Source organism: Epinephelus lanceolatus, chromosome 1 (assembly GCF_041903045.1).
Source record: "Epinephelus lanceolatus isolate andai-2023 chromosome 1, ASM4190304v1, whole genome shotgun sequence".
Lineage (NCBI taxonomy): Eukaryota > Metazoa > Chordata > Actinopteri > Perciformes > Serranidae > Epinephelus > Epinephelus lanceolatus.
The window spans coordinates 17,486,244-17,507,429 of NC_135734.1; positions in this window are offsets into that span (position 1 = coordinate 17,486,244).

A 21,186-nucleotide genomic window follows, 5' to 3' on the forward strand; every position below is an offset into this window, starting at 1 on the left:
AAATAATTGTGGGGGTGGAGATCCCAACCAACCCAGGACTGACATTACTGGGGGACATATCAGTAAATATGAGAGGCAATATTCTCTTTGTCAAACTAGCCCTAATTGCATCTAACAAATGCATTGCCATTTGCTGGAAAAGTGAAGAGCCCCCGAGTGTGTCTCTGTGGCTTAAAGAGCTCTCGTCATACCTACCCTCAGAGAAGGTTATATATAATCTCAGAAAAAAAGCCATTACTTTTTGAGAAATGCTGGGGAACCTTTGTAACCTTTTTACAAAATAGTACCTCTTGTGATTCTGATGTACATGGTCAAACTCAGGGCTGCACTACAGTCCTCTGGCATTTGTATGACTCTGTAGACCAGTCAAAGTCTGGGCAATATTTCATAAAGGCAACATATATTGGAGCATTATGTAAAAGTATAGTATATTCTGTGTATTATCTTGTTGGGGTGTGTATCTCTTGTACATACAGGATGTGTACATTTGTTGTTTTTTGTTTTGTTTTCATCAGCTTGTTTGTTTGTTTGTCTTTGTTATACCAGTGTACACTGCAATAAATATTGTTGTAGTTATTATTGAGATTATTTAACTTGTTATCTGTTTCTTTTTTCTTTTTTAAATTAGCTTTGTCCATGAGGCCATTTGGGAGGAGGTAGGGTGGTGGATTATTGATCTGAAATTGAAGTGAATCTTGTTTGTCGGGGGAAAATAAATGAAAAACTCAATAAACATACTGTTGAAAAAAAAAATAATATGCACAAATAATTACAAGACTGCCAAAATGGTGAGTCATTTTGTGATTTAATCTTGAGGCCATGTCTTGTTGAGTGGCCCTGGATTAAAAAGTGTTATTACATGGTAAGAATAACTCAACGTGTTTAATTTGTTTGTGTGAATTTAAGTGATGTCCAGTGATGGAAGAGATATGCAAACCCTTTACTAAATTAAAAGTAGCCTACTGATATTACACTGAAAATACTGCACTGCAAGCAAAGGTCCTGCATTCAAAGCCTTACTTGTATAACAGTATGTAAGTATAATCAGCACAATGTATTAAAAAATATAATAAGTAAAAATATTCATTCTGCAATCAAATGGTTAATCACTGTTAACTATTATATATGATATTTTTGGATTATTACTGCTACATAAATGTTTATCTGTAAATGTTTGAGGTTGCGCTAATTCTAAATTACTTTATACGCTGTTTGACAGATTAATCTACAGCATTGCATCATAGTCTATAAGATAATCATGTTTGTATCACATATCTCTAAAAAGTCAGATTTTCTTCATAACTAGAATTATCCCCTAATGGTTTTATGCCTCTGTGAACCAGTCAAGTTAAAGTTTACATCCATGTCTATCCAGACCCATATGTAGTCATGACAAATGACAGTGCTTCCAATATGGATGTTGCTGCAAAGAAGCTACAAATTCTAAAAAGTGGATGCATCACACAGATCTACAACCTGACAGCACAGAGGATCTATACAATCAGCACAGTTTCAAGGTGGACACCCAAAATAAGTGTCACTTATTCAGTGTCTGACCAAATGTCTCCCCTTCTGCTTCCTGAGATATGTTGAGTAATGGCCAAAAAAGTATTGATTAAAATGTCATCACTTAATAATTTAATCCTATTGGACATTTGTGTCAAATTTTGTCATAATTAGTGCATGACTTCTTGAGTTTTTAAGTTGCACCGACCTTTGACCTTTCACCACCAAAATGTAACCAGTTCATCCCTGAGTCCAAGTGGAGTTGAGATATTGTATTCACAAGAATGGGATGGATCAGGTCACAGCGACCTTGACCTTTGACCACCAAAATCTGATCAGGTCGTCTTTGAGTTCAAATGTACGTTTGTGCCTCATTAGGAGAAATTCTGTCAAGGCTTTCTTGAGATATTGTGTTCCATGAATGGGATGAACAGACAACCTGAAAACATAATGCCTCTGGCCACGGCACAGAAGCACAAAAACAGCCCTGTTTGTGACGATGCATTTTCCAGTTGATTCAAGAGGGGTTTTTTTTAAATAATTTATTTAGCTTAAGAAGTAGCAATATATAATAATAATTTTCTCAACAGATAAAGGAACTCTTAATCTTTCAGTTTATTAGAAAAATTCAAAATCAGAAAATTTGTATACATGTCTGAAAAAAAGACTGTCAGACACATTTAGTGTAAAAGTACCTCTGAGATGTGGAGGAGTAAAAGTGTGAGAATGCATAAAATGGAAATACTCATGTAAAGTACAAGTACCTCGAATTTGTACTCATGTACAGTAAATGTAGTTATACTTTCCACCACTGGTTTTGCCCCAACCACTTCAAACAAGTTCATTTTTTTTTAAAGTCATTAGTAGCATCTTATAGTCTGATGGTGCAAACTACAACTAACATACCTGGTCTTGGGGACCATCTTCTTTGTTGTGCTGATCAACAGAGGCTAGGATCCAAAGTAATACAAGATCTATGAAAGAAAAAGTTTTTAGGAGGGTCTAACCCTCCCTAACCCTGTGGCAATGTTCCATCCAAATTCAGTCAGTGTTTTCTTTTGTCCATATTACAATGTTATGACAAAAAAGCTGGTGTCAGTCCAAGTGTTGCATTATTTTATTTATTGATTTATTCTTGTGAACCAGTGAAAAAATATCCAGGAGTCAGAAAGCTAATTAATATATCTTTTATTAGTTTAAGCAACAAGAGTTCCAGAGTGCACAGTTTTTAAGAGGTCAGACAATTTCCACTGAGCTCACCACAGTGTATAAACTCATGTCCATTGGTCACATTCCCTACATAAGTCATTGTCTCAAAATAAACATTCACATTGATGACAGTGATAAAGAGTGGTGTTGACAATGTTTAGGTCTGCTAGTTCAGCCTCTGACTCTGTGATGTGACTCAGTATCCTGATGACAATCACATCCTTCAGACTAACAGCTAGGCATATATACTTGGCTTAGACTTTGACTAAATGAATTCAGGCTGTCCCCTTCACAACTGTGCACTTCTGACCTTTGGAATACTCATGTATTTTGACATATTTTACATCAGGACCATATTATGATTTGCAACCTGTTTGAGATACAGACTGTAATGGAGTGTGACAGACTATTTCGTATATATTCTGATTATTATTGATTTATTTGGAGTTTGTCTTGTCTGTATGTGTGTTTGGTTCTTCTGTAATGTTACAGTCATACTGTTAATTGTAATGGTTGCATTGTCACTTTGTAAAGTCTATTTTATGGATCAGGAAGAGTAGCTGCTGCAATGCTAAAACTAATGGGGATCCTAATAAACTAAAGCACTGTGGTCCACGTCAGCACTTTCTGAAAGAATCCTCACTTGCTCAGCAGTCAATATACTGACATAAAACACTTTCAGTCACAAGAAATGATCACAGTAAAAACATTTCAGTGATGTATGAAGTGCAGGAAAAACAGCTGAATGGAATATTGCCTGCAGACCCTCCAAAAGCCCTTTGCCTCTGTGATGTCATAACTAAACTGCTTCTACTGATACTAAAGCTAGCTGAAGTATAACTGGTACTACTGTTACAGCTACTACGACTGTTGCTATTATTGCTGCTATTAGCACAACTGCTGATATCTGATTACTTAAGGTTTATGAAAGAGACAGGTCTCTCTCTGTTATCACCTCTACTGCATTTTAATGAAGCCCAATTCCCACTATGGTTTATACATTTTTTTCTGACAACACAATGAAAAAAACATGGTAATTTAATCACGTCTGAAATACTACCTGCTAACCAGTAGTCATTCCAAGCTGCTGATCATCAATATCATCTGACAAAATATAGAAAAAGGAGGCAACAAAAGCTTTCTTAATGCCACATAGCCTGACCCTCACTGACCTGCTCCTGGTTTTCAAGAGCTCCATTTGGGGTGAGGAAAAATGCTAGCCTAGTGAAGAGGGAGGCCCCAAACTGGGAGAAGATTCCTTTAGACAAAGCCTACTTTATACACTATTCAGACAGAAGACAGTGAGGAGTAGTCTAAAAATTAAAAACGTAAAGAAGAGCCACACAGCATCTGTTACCACATGTTTATGTATTTATACTTGTAAAACATCCATAAAATGTTTCTGTTTGCTCTTTCTCTGTAGCACCAATTTCAAAAGTATTTGCATCTTTCTACTGCAGTACATCCTAGGCGATCTTTCCAGCAGTGAAATACTCCTTTAAGTACAGTGGCAGCATGCAAGCTTTGATTGCATGATGAGCAGCAGGTGTGTCTTGATTGCCTGATGGGCAACAGATGAGAGAAGGACAGGAGGAGGCGGGCCCCAGCCACGCCCTGCAGCAGCACACACACTCACAGACGGGGAGAGAGACAGACAGGAAACACTGGGGAAGGGAGATATTATTAATACAAGAGGGAAAAGGAGAGAGGAGAACTGCTGACCCCAACATTTTTTAGTTCCCTTTTAAAAGTTGTTTTAGTTCTGCTATTGCTAATGCAACTATCACTGTATTACTACAGCTGATACAAATATTACTAGTGCTATTATTTGCTATTTTTTTTTCATAAGCTCGTTTAGTGGTGCTGTTTTTTATGCAACAAACTCTGTATTATTTAGGCTCATACAAATATTACCAGTACTACTTCCACTTATGAATGAATGAAATGTACCATCTTATGGGTATATTACATAGGATTTGTTGCTTCCTGATTCTACACAGTATCGTCAGAAAAAGTGAAAGCTACCCCTGATTCAATCTTGTTTGCTCTATTTGTGTTTTTAAGGGGCGGTGTCAGCAGTTTTTGCAGCTTCCTCTTGAATGCATGCTGCTCACAGTCTATCAACTGGTTGCTATCTTTTAATAAGGTCCTGACCTCACCTGTGCGCGGTGCCATGGAATGGTGTGAACATAGCAAGATAAGACCTAAATAAGAAAATACAGGCAGAGGGCAGTGTCACACACTGCCACATACATCTAGTGGGATCCTGCATGGTATACCTTTAAGTTTTTGTGTCGTGTTATAATGAGTGTGTCTGTGTTGAACTCTTTATAACATATATATAACAAGACATAATTAACAAGCTATTAAACACCTAATTTTAGGAACTCCTTGCAACTGTTCATAATCCATTATGTTTAGACAAAGCCGAATTATGATGGTATTAATTAGACACATAATGAGAGAATAAATTTGACGTTTTCTGAAGTCTGACAGCAGAATAAAAAAATTTAAAAAAGGATTTGAATGAAACATTGTCTACAGAAAAGTAAGGAAAAAGAGAAATGCAAATAAATTTTTGCTGATCAAAATGATTTAGACAAATAGTTTTTCTACTTCTAAGTGTTTATTGATGGCTCACAGACCAACTTTAAAGGTATTCCACCACTCACTGTGTCAGGGTGTGTAGATCAATCTGTCTGTGTCAAACTCTTTATAAAAGAAGGAAAGGTCTTTAAGAGGGTCTAACCCTCCCTGACCCTAACCATTTGGCAATGTACCATCAAAACATATATTTCCTATTGTTTATATTGCAATGTCAAGATATAACAATAAATTAGTTCAACGAACTATTAAACAACTAAGTTCAGGAATAATTGTTTTTAACATCTTCTAAAGTCTGTGACATCACAGCACTACAGCAAAAAAGATTTAAATGGAACATTGCCTACAGACCCTCTGAAAGCTCTTTCCTACTTGTACAAATCAAAAGTTAGTGGAAGAGAAATGTGAATTTATTTTTCTCTTTGTTTCAAAAACACTGGTCCATCTAAGAGCTGTTACTAAGTTCCTGATCACTCCTGATTCTGACACAACTGCTGTTACTGTTAAAATTCAATACCCCATATAAATTTTGCATGCTTTTAAAGATCTTTATTAGATTATTTTCAGATTGTTAATATGTTTTGAAGGTTCCCCTTCAAAAGCTTTTTGGTACTGATGTGTCTTCAGCAACTATGATCATTCAAGCTAACACAAACACTAGAGGTACTTGTGAATAAGTCAAATATTCCATCTAAACTTGTGTTATGTTACACACTGCAGCAAATTCACCTGTATTGACACTTTATACTATAATACAATAATAATAATAATATAATGCTGTAGGTCTTTAGAACAGCCATGTTCATATTACTATCATTTTCTTAAATATTGCATTAATTGTTTATCTTTTTCATACTTTTTCATACATTGTGCCTGCACATTTCCAGGAACTAGACAGCAAATTAAAGTGTTCCACTAGTTTCAGCCTCAGGAGTTCAGGAGATATGAACCCTCGGCTTGAACGTCTCTCTGATAAGTGCTGACTGTGAGATTCTTAAATTAACATCACTTTAAAACTCAGAACTCCTGCCCTCTGTTGGCTGAAATCGGTGTAACATGATGTCGTGTAACACACCACATGTTTTATCTCGCTCAGTTTATACACTGTTAACAATTCAAGATCCCAGTTGGTGAAACACAGGATTCAAACACCAGGTGAACTGAGTATTGTCAGTAGACCCTCCTAAAGCCCTTTGCCACTGTCATGAAGTCATTATAACTTGACCTCAACAGATTAAATATTAGAAAGAATTTAAATACTTAAAATACTTGCTACCTATTTTGTAAAGAAAAACAATTTTACGCTGTTGTTTTTTTTAAAATTCTGTTTAAGTGTGAATAAAATAACTTTTATATTCAGATAAATGAGTTTTTCAAAGTGTAGAAGGCATCAAAGAGTTAAAAGACTTACATTGCTTGACTACATACTGAGAGGGAATCATCAGTCAGTTACTCATCACGTTACATTTAATGTTATTTCTTATTTCTCTAACATGCCTCCTGAGTGAACAGAGAATCCAAAAACAGCAAACATTTTATACTAATGGTCATTTTGTGGGCAAAGTTTTTTTGTCATTTGAAGAAGTAAATTAAAGTTGAAAGTTGAAGAGAAAGGTCATAGTGTGTGTCTGTCTGTGTATGTCAGTCATAGTGGTTTGAGTGGGTGTGTGTGACTATGTTTGAGTGATGTTAGTGTGGTACTATCACATCTGTGGCTTGTATGGTTGAGTCAGTCATCCACGCCATGATCATCTCCACCACTGCCTTAAATGCAGCAGATGGGAGACCACCAGGGTGAGGACCATAGATGGGGGGCCAGAGGAGCTGGGCCATGACGTCATCGTACTCCACGTCATCCACAGACTGCTGAAGGGGTCCAGGCTGGGTCCCCTGCTTTCCTGAACAGTTAACAGAGACAAAGAGAGGGGTAAGAGGTCAGACTGGGTCAGCTACACCCTTTAGGGCCCAGACCAGGACCCAAGGAAAGCAACTCAGCCTTACAGCAAATGTTTCCCAGTGGCCACTCGCAGTACTGCAGTGAAAAATCCCCTGCAGTCCAAAAAGCATTTTCTTCACAGGCCACCATTGCGAAGGACACGTCTGTAAAACTGTTGACAGGAAACCTGGAACTACAAACAAGATCAATTATGAATCTTTCTATCATGACTTTTAGATCCATAAAGAGTTTTGTATTTGTAAAACTTTCTTTAAGCCGAGAAAAGTGATTTAAAAATCAGTGATGTCATTGTGTTGTAATGTCTATGAACCGAGCAGGAAGTCATGGGTGGGGCCACATACCTTAGAAGTAAACCTGGAAACTAGAAAACTTTTTTGGTGTACGCACCAAGTGAGCAACTCCGTTAGAATGAATACGCACCTTCTTGGGGTTCGGTATCTAGTTATTATTAAAATCTAAGACCAGACGACCGCCATCCGCTGGAGTGGAAAGTTATTTCCACTAATGCAAGCGCAAAATTTAAGTACTGGTTGGTTGTCTGTTGAAGTCTTTGCGGTGTGTTCATGTGCAACTCTTTGGCTGAGACATATTGTCAGGTTTGTAAAGACAGAGGCTTCAAACTTAGAGAAAAATATGTGACTACAAATTTTGCAACTTAATTTGGATAAAGACTATAATACACTATTCAGGGCATTCAGACAAAAGACAGCATGAAGTCATCCAGAAATTTAACAATAAAATCCAGCCACAAAGAATCTGTTGCCACATTTCGAGCTACAAATGTGTATTTATGCTTGTAAAGCATAAAAAATGTAGATAAAAATACTTTAACTACATTAGGCACTCCACGTCTGAAAGTTCCTGTTGGGACTGAAAACACAATGAAGCTGTTAATGAGTCTGAACTCAGAAAGCAGAATGCAAAGCAGCCAAACTTTGTGGACATGAATATTTAAACAATTTTTAGTTTTCCTTTTAAAAGTTTAGTTTCCTGTGTTACTACAGTAACACAAAGTGCCTCACAGAGGTTAAAAACAACAAAGATCCAAAACAGAAAACCAAAAGAAAAGAGAAAACCCAACCCTCCCACCCCACATAGAGATACAGGGTTGATAGGCCCAAGACCGTTAAGACATTTAAAAACTAATAAAAGAACCTTAAAATCGATCCTGAAGCACACGGGGAGCCAATGCAGTGATTTTAAAACTGGTGTAATGTGCTCCCACCCTCTGGTCCTCATCAGCACTCGTGCAGCTGAATTCTGTAATAACTGTAGATTTGAGATACTCTTTTTGGGAAGACCAGAGAGCAGGGCATTACAATAATCTAACCTACAGGAGATAAAAGCATGCATCAGCACCTCCGTGCTGGCCTGAGAAAGAAACGGGCGGACTCTGGCTATATTCTTAAGGTGGTAGAAACCTACCTTTGTTATGTTTTTAATATGTGGAATAAAACAGAGCTCAGAGTCAAAAATCACACCCAGATTTTTTTACAGATTGTGTTGGTTTAAAATCCTGTATTTTTGGTAAAAGTTTCTCTCTCTGGCCTTCAGGACCAATGACTAAAACCTCTGTTTTGTCCTGGTTGAGCTGGAGGAAATTCGCTGCCATCCATAACTTTATGTCTAAAATGCAGTTAAAAAGGGCATCAACTGGCCCTGTGTCATCAGGAGACACGGCGATCTACAGTTGCGTATCATCAGCATAACTATGAAAGCTGATGCCGTGCCTCCTGATGACGTCCCCCAAAGGAAGCATGTAGAGATTAAAAAGAGTTGGACCTAAAATTGACCGCTGGGGGACCCCACACTTTATCTCATGGGTTCCTGAGGAACATGTATCCATACTTAAAAAGAAGTGTCGATCAGTAAGGTAAGAGACGAACCAGTTAAAAACAGTACCAGAGAGGCCGACCAGGTGCCTCAGTCTATTTAATAAAATGTGATAGTCTACTGTATCGAAGGCGGCGGTTAGATCCAATAAAACCAAGACTGAGTTTATAGTTATCTAAATTGCACCTGATGTCGTTTAAAATCTTTAGAAGGGCTGTCTCGGTACTGTGGTTCATCCTAAAACCAGACTGATACTTCTCTAAAGTGTTATTTGTATTTAAAAAAATCATTTACTTGGTTAAAAACCAGTTTTTCTAAAATTTTGCTTAAAAATGATAAGTTGGATACAGGCCGATAATTATTAAAAATGCTGGGGTCTAAATTGCTCTTCAGAAGGGGCTTCACCACCGCCGTTTTCAAGGAGGCTGGGAAGACACCTGTCTGAAGACAGCAATTCACCATGTACAGTAGCTGTTCCTCAAAGAATCCATGAAATGTTTTAAAAAATGGTGTGGGAATTGGGTTTAAAAGGCAGGTTGTGGGCTTTACTTGGGAAAAAACTCGACCAAGTGTCCTCGCATCAACCAGGGCAAAACTCTCCAGTGTTTCCTCAGGTAAAAGCAATTATCCAGGTGTGTCGACAGTTAAAATCTGTTGGGATAAAAGACTGGATCTGATGTCATTGATTTTACTTCTGAAGAGGTCTGCAAAGTCCTCACAAAGGGCATTGGTTGTTGTCTTAGGTGATCTGTTAAAATTACTGTTTGTTAAAATATCAATTGTGGAGAAGAGGAATTTGGGACTGTTTTTATTGTCAGAGATTAGTTTTTTCAAGTGGGAAATTCTTGCCTGTTTGACTGCGTTATTGTAGGTTTTGAGATGTTGACGTAATATTCCGTAGTGGACTGTTAGGTTTGATTTTCTCCGTCTTCTCTCAGCACTCCTGCAGTATCTTTTCAGTTGTTTGATTTCCTGATTCCTCCACAGGGGTGTAGGTTTTGTTAGCTGTTTTGATTAAAAGTGGAGCCACTGAGTCCAGCGCTGACTTGAGTTTGTTGTTAAAATTGTCCACAATAAAATCACAGGGTGCTGGTAAAATCTCTGCAGGGGTGCTCTGTAAAATCTGGCCAAATTTCAGCCACTTCAGAAGTTAGGTAGCGTTTCCTCACTGTTCTCGCCGGGGCCTGTGGTCGGACACAGCCAGATCCACAACAGAGGACACACCCACGGACAGGCCATAGGTTATGACCAGGTCCAGGGTGCACCCTCTGCTGTGGGTTGGCTGCATGATATGTTGTTTAAAATCCAAACAGTTTAAGAGGTTTAAAAATTCTCTGGATACTGGGTCCGAGGTGTTGTCAATGTGTAGATTAAAATTACCAGTTATTAAATTGTTATAATCAGTTTGTCTGTCCTGAACTTGTTATAATAGAAGGAAAGGTCTTTAAGAGGGTCCCTCCCTGTTTAGATCTCCTAAATCAGCTCGTACCAATGAGATCGAACACATTTACACAAGTCAAGAATTGCAATAAAACACACGTTTTTATTATTGAACAAGGCACACAAGTGATGTGACCCACTCAGAGACCAAAACATACAAAAACCCTAGCTAAATAAAACCCCCTCCCAAACTAACTAAATACTGGTGGGCCAGCCAAAAAGAACAAAAGAAAGGGAGCCACCTCTGTCCAACCCACATGGGCCGGCGGAACAGGGTTCTCCCCTCTACCCTAACAGAAACCAACTAAACCCTAAACAATGGAAATGAAGCCGCGAAAACTGAACTACTGGACCCACCAAGAAAGGAGAAGGAAAGCAAAAACAACTTACATAAGGTCACACACAACCACTACCAAGATCTCTGCTAATGCAGCAGCTCCTGCTGCTGCCAGGCCAGAATGAGGAAAAAGCCTGAGCTGCAGTCCCCTCCCCCTCTTTACAGGTACTCTGATTGCTGGGCAGCCACACCTGTTGGGAAGGAGGCAGACACAGAATGAGAAAAGAGATCAGCAAGGGGGGGGGGGGCATGTAACACCCCCACCCTAAGTTACTGAACAATGCATACTAGGAAAAAAAAAACAGTTAAACAAGGAAAGAACTTACAGTCTTCACAGGATACATTGTTCAGGAACATTTGTTTACAGGCACAACAGTGCGTCAGCCAGAACATTATCCCTGCCACGGATATGTCTGACTTCCACATTGAACGCCTGTAACCGTAAACTCCAATTCATCAAACGTCAGTTTCTGTTTCGCATCCAATGTAGATAAACGAGCGGATTGTGATTGGTATAGACAATTACAGGAGCAATAGCGGAGCCAACATAAACCTCAAAGTGCTCCAGAGCCATGACAAGTGCTAGCGCTTCCTTTTCAATGGTTGAGTACCATTTCTGATGGACATTGAGTTTCCTAGAAAAATAAGAAACTGGATGCTCAACCCCATCTGAACCTTCTTGCAGAAGGACAGCACCGACGCCAGTATCGCTCGCGTCCACAGCCTGCTTAAAGGGCTGATCAAACCGGGGCGCCGCAAGAATAGGTGCATTCACTAAGAGACTTTTTGTCTGCTCAAATGCTGACTGGCAGGCATTGGACCAATTGAAGCTTACCTTTGGACTCAACAGATCAGTTAAGGGTGAGGCAACGCATGCCAAAGGCCATCACTGTGTACTGCAGAAAGTCATCAGGTGTAACAAATGCAGAAATCTCCTTTGCACGTTCAGTCAAAAGGACCTGCCAATAACCTTTCAGCAAGTCCAACTTTGTCACAAACCTGGCACACACCCTCGACACTCAGGGCATCGGTGGCTTAGTGGTAGAGCAGGCTCCCCATGTACAAGGCTGTTGCCGCAGCGGCCCGGGCTCGACTCCAGCCTGTGGCCCTTAGCTGCATGTCACTCCCTCTCTCTCTCCCCCCTTCACACTTGTCTGTCCTATACATTAAAGGCTAAAAATGCCCAAAAAAATATTACCAAAAAAAAAAAAAAAAAAAAAAGCCGACGACCCTTGTCTGGGTTCACTCAATATGGATGCTGTTTAATCGGGGGTGAACATCAGCAAACAGTGATTTGTAAGACTCAATCAACTCAACCAAATCCGAGCACTGTGGCTCAGAGAGACGAGACAAACGAGTGGGAAGATCTTTCAAGATCTCAGAGTTTGACAACTTTCCCTTGGTCAGGGCCTCAGACAAAACCCTGTCATCAGCTTCAGCACTAGACAGCACTGAAACTTTCCCTGTCATAAGACTAACACATGGTGCAGCAACTTCAGCACCGGACAGCACCACAGGAGACACAGTGACCTCACCTGCCTCAGAACTGGACTATGCCTGCACCTTCTCCCTATCATAGTAAGGTTTTAACATATTAATGTGACAGAGACGATTTCTACGACGCGATCTGGAGTGGCCACCTTTTACTGGATCAGGTAAGGACCACTGTAGCGAGCATGCAGACTAGACCCAGGGATCGGCAACAACACTAAAACCTTGTCACCAGGCTGAAACTCCCGGCTTTTAGCGTGCTTATCAAACCATCCCTTCATTCTTGCCTGTGCCGTCTCGAGATTATCTTTGGCTATCTCACATGCACGGCGCAGCTTGAATCTGAAGTTACTCAAATAGTCCAACAAGTTTTGCTCTGTCCCCTCACACAACTACTTCTCAATCAAAAGCTTCAAGGGACCACGCACAGAATGGGCAAATACCAACTCCAATGGACTAAACCCCAGAGATTCCTGGACCACCTCCCGTATGGCAAACATCTGCATGTGAACCCTGCCATCCCAGTCCCTCTCAAACTCCAGACAATATGTACGCAACATGGTTTACAATGTCTGGTGAAAACGCTCGAGAGCGCCCTGGCTCTCAGGGTGGTATGCGTTGGAATGACAGTATTTAATGTTAAGCTGCTTTAACACCTGAGCAAACACACGCGACACGAAGTTTGAACCCTGGTCTGTCTGTACAACTTTCGGCATGCCAAACAATGAAAAGAACTTTGTCAGAGCCTTTACAACAATGGGAGTTGTGGTCTTACGGACAGGAAACACCTCTGGAAATCGAGTTGATGCACACATCATTGTCACCAAAAACTTATTACCTGCTTTTGTGCGGGGAAGTGGACCCACACAGTCAACCAAATCATGTTCAAAAGGCTCACACACTACTGGAATTGGATACAGTGGAGCAGGAGGAGCCACCTGACATGTATGACAAGACTTGCAATAGCGTACCACATCCCTCTTCAATCCTGGCCAACAGAAATACCGCAAAATGCGGTCATACGTCTTCTTAACACCCAAATGACCAGCGAGGGGATTATCATGAGCCAGATTCAAAATTGTTGCACAGTATGGAACAGGAATTACAATCTGAGTGACAACACTCCGATCATCCACAACTGAGGAAGTCAATGGTGTCCATTTACGCATCAGCAACCCATCCCTCACAAAATAACCAGTTGACACAGAATCCACTTCATCCCCAGCTACCACAGCTTCAAACAAGGCAGACAAAGTAGCATCATTTTTCTGCTCAACAATCAACTGGTCACGAGTCAGGGACAAATGCTCAACCTCAGAGAAAGGCCCTACATCCACACCTTTACTCTCAACAGTATCTGGAGATATCTGGGAATCAACACCAGGATCACATAAAACTGTCACTCAAATCAATATCAGCTTCGTCCTTTTTAGAGCGAGACCAAGTAACAGCACAAGCTGCAAAAACCTTTGGAAACTTCACAGCGAGCTCATCAGGAGACTGCCTAACAGGGACTGGTGTCACTTCAGGGGTACCCAGCACCTTTCCTCCTGCCAAATCGTTCCCAAGTAAAAAGGAAACCCCCTGAATTGGGAAACCAGGACGCACTCCCACAGTCACTTCATCTGAAACAAGGTCAGACTCTACACGGACTCTATGCAAAGGCATACCTATGTCCTTCACGCCAAAACCCAACATAGGAACATCAGAACCCACCGCAGACCTGTCACTGAATGGCAACACTCCCTCCAAAATAAAAGACTGGGAGGCAGCAGTATCCCTCAGCATTTTCACAGGGACCTTATGACTACTATCAGGCAATGAGACAAAACCATCCATAACAAATGGAGCAAAATCTGCCAGGTCACTGGACACTGCAGGAAACTTATCCAAGGTTTCATCAACTTTGTTGACCAAAGCCACCAGTTTAGAATTCCGCTTTTTCAACACAGGACAGGTTGCCACAATATGCCCCTTTTCCTTACAATAGAAGCACATGACATTATCTCTTTCCCTCAACTCCTCCTTCTCAACCTTAACCTCAGGTTCTGAGGGACCCGCACTTCTGACCAGCTCAGACTCCACAGCTGTACCTCTGGTACTATCCTTCACAGTACCATTTATGCTCTCACCAGGCTTACTACTGAAAACGGTCTTATGAGTCAGAACATACTCGTCCACTAAGACAGCAGCCTTAAACACATCAGAAACTTTCTGCTCATTCAAATATGTTGACTCTCTCAGGGAGACAATTCTTAAAGTTCTCCATCAACACCAACTGTTGAAGCTGCTCAAAATCCTCAACCTTGCTGGACGTACACCAGCGGTCAAAAAGAGACTCTTTGTCCCGAGCAAACTCAACAAAAGTCTGATACCCCTGCTTCTTCAACCTACGAAACCTCTGACGGTAAGCCTCAGGTACTAGCTCATATGCTCCAAGCACAGCAGCTTTTACATTATCAAAATCAAGGCTATCTTTTACTGGAAGAGACGAGTAAACCCTCTGCGCTTTACCATTCAAAACACATTGTAACAACAACGTCCACACATTTTTTGGCCACTTCAACGTCAATGCCACCCGCTCAAACAAGATAAAAAAAACCCTAAGTTACTGAACAATGCATACTAGGGGAAAAAAAACAGTTAAACAAGGAAAGAACTTAAAGTTTTCACAGGATACATTGTTCAGGAACAATGGGAATGTAACACTCCCTAACACTAACCCTTAGGGAATGCTTCATCCAAATATCTGTTTCCTATTGTTTGTAAATCATGATAAAACAAGACACTATCATTTCAGGAATTGTTTTCAACTGTTAATAATCTGATATGTTTAGACAAAGCCAAATTATTATGGTATTATTTAGAAACATTATGAGAGAACAGTTTTCACATCTTTTAAAGTCTGTGACACCTGCACTATAGCAATAAAAGAACTTGAATGGAACATTGCCTATACAAACCCTCTTAAAGGAGCTATATGTAAGAAAGCAAATAGTTGTAAAATCCTCCTAATATGTCACAGAAACTAAGGAATAATGTTCATATAACATACTGATCTCACCGACAACAATAGTACAGCCAGAATATTTGCATTTAAAAAACATTTTTACAGTCTGCAAATCATGTTTATGTTTTGAATTTGTGTTTTGGCCTGTTGCGCCACCCACCGCCGTCTACCAGTCACGCAGTCAGTAGAGTCTCAGCATCAGTTACAGTTACGACTGAGCTACAGCAACACAACAAGCAGCATTAGCAGTGTCCCGGTACATAGCATTAGCAGCCGGCTCCTCCTCAGCTGTATCCCGGCAGCAGCATTAGCAGTGTCCCGGTACATAGCATTAGCAGCCGGCTCCTCCTCAGCTGTATCCCGGCAGCAGCAATAGCAGTGTCCCGGTACATAGCATTAGCAGCCGGCTCCTCCTCAGCTGTATCCCGGCAGCAGCGTTAGCAGCAGAGAAGCCGGACTTGCTCGAACGGTCCGCTGGAAAACCGAAGATCAAGATTCCTTCTTCTACAAAGTCAAAAGTTAGAAAAAGAGAAATGTGAATTATTCTTTCTTATCAAAATAGTTTAAACAAGTTAAATTTGTTTCAAAGACACTTTAAAGTTCAACTGCTCGTCCATCTGAGAGCTGTTAGTAATTCCAGTTTACTCCTGATTCTGACACAACTGCTTCTACTGTTAGAACACTCTTTGCAACTGCTGCATGCTTTTTAAGATTTTTATATTTTGATTGTTATTCTTAAATTCTTAAATTAACACTATCACTTTACAATTCTGAACTTCTGACCTGTCAGTGTAACACGCTGTCGTAACACCTTCTAATACATGTTTTAACTCGATTCCACTTGGTGAAACATTTGGAAAATTAGCACCAAAGAAAAAGCTTCAAAAATCAGGTGGAATGGGACATTTACAGTAGACCCTCCTAAAACCCTTTACCCCTATGATCTTGTCATTATAATTTGGCTTCACTAGATTTAATGAGAAAGATTTTGAATACTTAAAATACTTGTAAATATACCTAAATATTTTCAATATTCTAAATTAATTGACATTTATGGTTTACACTGTTAAAAGAAATATAATGTTGTTGTTTTTTTAAGATTGTGAGTGAGTTTAAATACTTACCATTACTTTTTCTCTATACATTTTTTCAAAGTATAGATGTATTAAATAGTAAAAGGCTTACTATACCTGTCTACATACAAAGAAGGAATGAAGTATGTTAAAGTTATCTGCAGTCAAATGAAATTAAAGACTTTAAACTATAAACAAAGGAAATAGCTATACTTACCTCTGAACTGAAAGGAAAAAGATTTAAAACTTATCTAGAAATAGAAAGGAAACTTATCTCCAAAAGTTAAAATCTTATCTAAAGTTCATGCAAAGGAAGGGTTTTTTTGTTTGTTTGTTTTTAAGACAAAAATAAAAGTTGAAAGCTGGAGGGAGCCTTATCTCTGAACTGAAAGGAATGAAAGAGTTAAAACTTATCTAGGCACTGAAAGGAAACTTACCTCTGAACTAAAAGAAAGATTTAAAACTCCAAACTAAATACAATAAAAGAGTTAAAAACTTATCTAAAGTTCATGCGAAGGAAGTTCTTTTTTTTTTAATACAGAAATGAAAAGTTGAAAGCTGGAGGGAAACTTATCTCTGAACTTAAAGGGATAGTGCACCCAAAAATGAAAATTCAGCCATTATCTACTCACTCATATGCCGATGGACGCCCTGGTGAAGTTGTAGAGTCCTCACATCCCTTGCGGAGATCGGCGGGGGGAGCGGCTAGCACACCTAATGGCTGATGGTGCCCCAGACTAACGTCCAAGAACACAAAATTGAATCCACAAAATATCTCCAACATGCTCATCCGTAGTGATCCAAGTGTGCTGCAGCCCCAACATAAAAAGTTGTCTTGAAAAACGCCATATGAACTCTGTTTTTAGCCTCACTGTAGCCTGTAGCTCTGACTGCTTCTCTGTGCTCCGCGCTCACGTGTGCGCGCTCAGGGTGATCTGTGATCTGATGCACGGTCTCTGAAGAGCAGCAGTCTCGTCAGTATTGATGTCCAGATTCACAAGTGCAGGCATCGCCAATTCCCAGTCTGAGCAGCTAAGACTTTCCTCATCCATTGGCATTGCTTTGCATTTGAAACAACTACACCACCAGGTTTCCAGTGCTCAACACCGGTATTATGCGGCTGGCTGAGGCTCATGAGCTGCGGCAGATGCTTCAACCAGTAGCCTGAGTTCCGTCCGTATACTCTCAAACAAATACGGCTCAACAAAGAAATGCTGTTCCTCCTCAATTTCAAAGTCTTCAGACATGTTGGGCTGTCCTTTACTAAAAGACCGTAGTGCAAATGATCTTTTAGCTACTGTGGTTACGTTGTCTCCCCCTGCAGTGAACGTGTCACTTGATGTAAACACGGGTGAGCAAAGCTCATGCTTTCGCTGGTCGAAAAATGTAAAAATATGGAAATGGTGAGGATCAGTTCAGCTTCATTTCCTGCACCATTTCCGTGCACATCAACCCGTCTTCTAAAGACTTCCAACGGAAGAGTGCAACATGCATCATGAAGAACAATGGTATTTAAAACGTGAGCGCGGAGCACAAAGAAGCAGTCAGAGCTACAGGCTACGGTGAGGCTAAAAACAGAGTTCATATGACGTTTTTTGAAACAACTTTTTATGTCGGGGCTGCAGCACACAACACACATATCACTACGGATGAGCATGCATGTTAGTCTGGGGCGCCGTCTGCCATTAGGTGTGCTTGCCGCTCCCCCCGCCGATCCCCGCAAGGGTTGTGAGGACTCTAAAACTTCACCAGGGCCTCCGTCAGCAGGATACGGGTGAGTAGATAATGGCTGAATTTTCATTTTTGGGTGCACTATCCCTTTAAAGGAATGAAAGATTTAAAACTTATCTAAGCACTGAAAGGAAACTTACCTCTGAACTAAAAAAAAGATTTAAAACTCCAAACTAAAAGGAAGGTTTTTTTTTTTTTTTTTTAAGACAGAAATAAAAGTTGAAAGCTGGGGGGAAACTTATCTCTGAACTAAAAGGAAAGAAAGATTTAAACCTTATCTAGGCACTTAAACTATACTAACCTCTGAACTGAAAGGAAAAAGATTTAAAACTTATCTAGAAATAGAAAGGAAACTTATCTCAAGAGTTAAAACTATCTAAAGTTCATGCAAAGGAAATTTGCATGGAATGAAAGATTTAAAACTTATCTAGGCACTGAAAGGAAACTTACCTCTGAACTAAAAAAAGATTTAAAACTCCACACTAAATACAATAAAAGAGTTAAAAACTTATCTAAAGTACATGCAAAGGAAGTTTTTTGTTTTTTGTTTTGTTTTTTTTCTTAGAGGGAAATGAAAGTAAGAAGTTGGAGGGAACTAAAAGGAAAGAAAGATTTAAAACTTATCTAGGCACTGAAAGGAAACTTACCTCTGAACTAAAAAAAGATTTAAAACTCCAAACTAAATACAATAAAAGCGTGAAAAACTTATCTAAAGTACATGCAAAGGAAGTTTTTTTTTAAAGACAGAAATAAAAGCTGAAAGCTGAAGGGAAATTTACCTCTAAACTAAAAAAAAGATTTAAAACTCAAAGCTAAATACAATTAAAGAGTTAAAAACTTATCTAAAGTACATGCAAAGGAAGGTTTTTTTTTTTTTTTTTTTTTTGTTAGAGGGAAATGAAAGTAAGAAGTTGGAAGGAAAGGTGTGTGGGCATGTTTGAGAGTGTTTGAGTGTGTGTGTGAGTGGCTGTGAGTATGTTTGAGTGGTGGTGGTGTGGTACTGTCACATCTCGGGGTTGTAGGGAGAGTCTGACATCCATGCCATGATCATCGCCGCCACTTCATTGAAAGCGGTAGGTGGGAGACCACCAGGCTGGGGACCGTAGATGGAGGGCCAGAGGGGCAGGGCCATGACGTCATCATAGTCTACGTCATCCACAGGCTGCTGGAGGGGTCCAGGCTGGGTCGTCCTTTCCTGAACCGTTTAGAAATCCAGAGAGAGGGGTCAGACTGGTTCATGTACACCCTTTAAGCTAGATGCAGTAGTGTCGGATAAATGTGTATGGTGACCTCAGAGCTAGGATACAGTGGTTTTGACCCAGTGTATATATTTGGAGTACTCACCTCCAGCTGGACGTCCTCCGGCCTGGCCTGTGGCGTAGAGGTGGATGGCTGCGGGCTGCGGCTGCGGCTGCGGCAGCGTCTATCCTCCTCGGTGCCTCTGGAGCGGCTCTCCTCCCTCTGCCTCTTCCTGCCTCCTGCAACCTGTTAAAGCCATGAACAGAAGCAAAAAGTAAAGGACCAGGTCAAACTAGTTCAGTTATAGTCTTTTCAGACTGCTGCTGGTACGTCACTGGTTTCCATCTGTGTTTCCTGCGTAACTGAATGGATCACTGTATTTTATCTGCCTGCTCTGCTTTATTACAAAATGGTACCATGAAAGGGTAAACACTTCTTAGAGTTACTATACCAAACATTATCATTATAGGAATACTATAACTCTATAATAAATACTGGCACAAAGTCCAGGTTACTCCTTTGATGTAACAAGTTAACTTAACACATCACTTGTGCTGTAAATGTTTTATATACAATGTTTACATGAAAAAACAGAATCAGCGGCTTTCGGATTTCACATTATTTAGATGAGACATGAACACAGCATCATGACTTCAGTCTGGTCTGACCAACATTAGCTGAGTATAGAGAGATATAAACTCTTCAGGTCAGATTTAATTTATTTGTAATAAGTCGCCTTGCAATGGCAGGGGACACTGCAACACATCCCATAATTACCTAACTAACTCATTAGTGCCACCTGGTGCAAATTCAACAGCTGCAGGGTTTCATAGTGTTTTATGGAGGTGGTGTGCCACCTCATCTGAATCAAAGGTAACGCCTGTTTCATCATTGAGAACACTTTATAAACTAAAACATTAAACTCTGAGGGAAAATTTCACACAGCTAATGCCACATGTTTAATAAGCGTGACCATTGTTTAGGCCATCAAGGTGAACCCAAATGATCAGATAAGATGTGTCAGGATCAGGGTGGCTAACCACCTCAGCTAAACTATTTCCTGGTGAACTTGCCAGAGACCAATCAGCAGGCCTTTGCTGACGGCAATAATAACAGAAATCCGACATGTAACGCTCCAGCACACACTTCCACTCCACACTTCTCACCACACAGCAAATCCCACTGGTCTCTGAGTAAGCGAGCGACACATCAAACTTACTGATCACTTAGAGTAATGCAAGGACCGCGGCGGAACCAAACGCACAGTCGGCAGAACATCATCATCCGGGCGGCGCATGAAGACCTGCAGGAGGATAAACAATCAGTGGGTCACCTGCCTGCAAGACAGATGTTACTGCAGCTTCCAGGAGAGGGTCACAGGCTGATATGACGAACGAGAGGCAAAACCACATCACAGCAACGTGGAACACTGGAGAGGAGGAAGTTACACCGGCAGGATATGTGGGAATGCAGCTGAATCTCCTGTGCAGACAGACGTCTTGTCCTGGGTGATCGTTGGACCGCAGGGTGACATACGTGATTGTCCAATTAATGTCCTCACCTAATCACTGATAATGACGGTTTTACCTCTACACGCTATCTCTGCTGAACGAGGTGCAGGACAGCCAGCCGAGATGTCTGTCTGTCCCACAGTCTGTTTTCACGGATACAGCCTTCCTGGCAGGAGCTGTAGGCCTCTGTATTGTCCCAGGATGGGACACAGAGACTAACTTTTTCCCACCATGTCCCCAGCAGG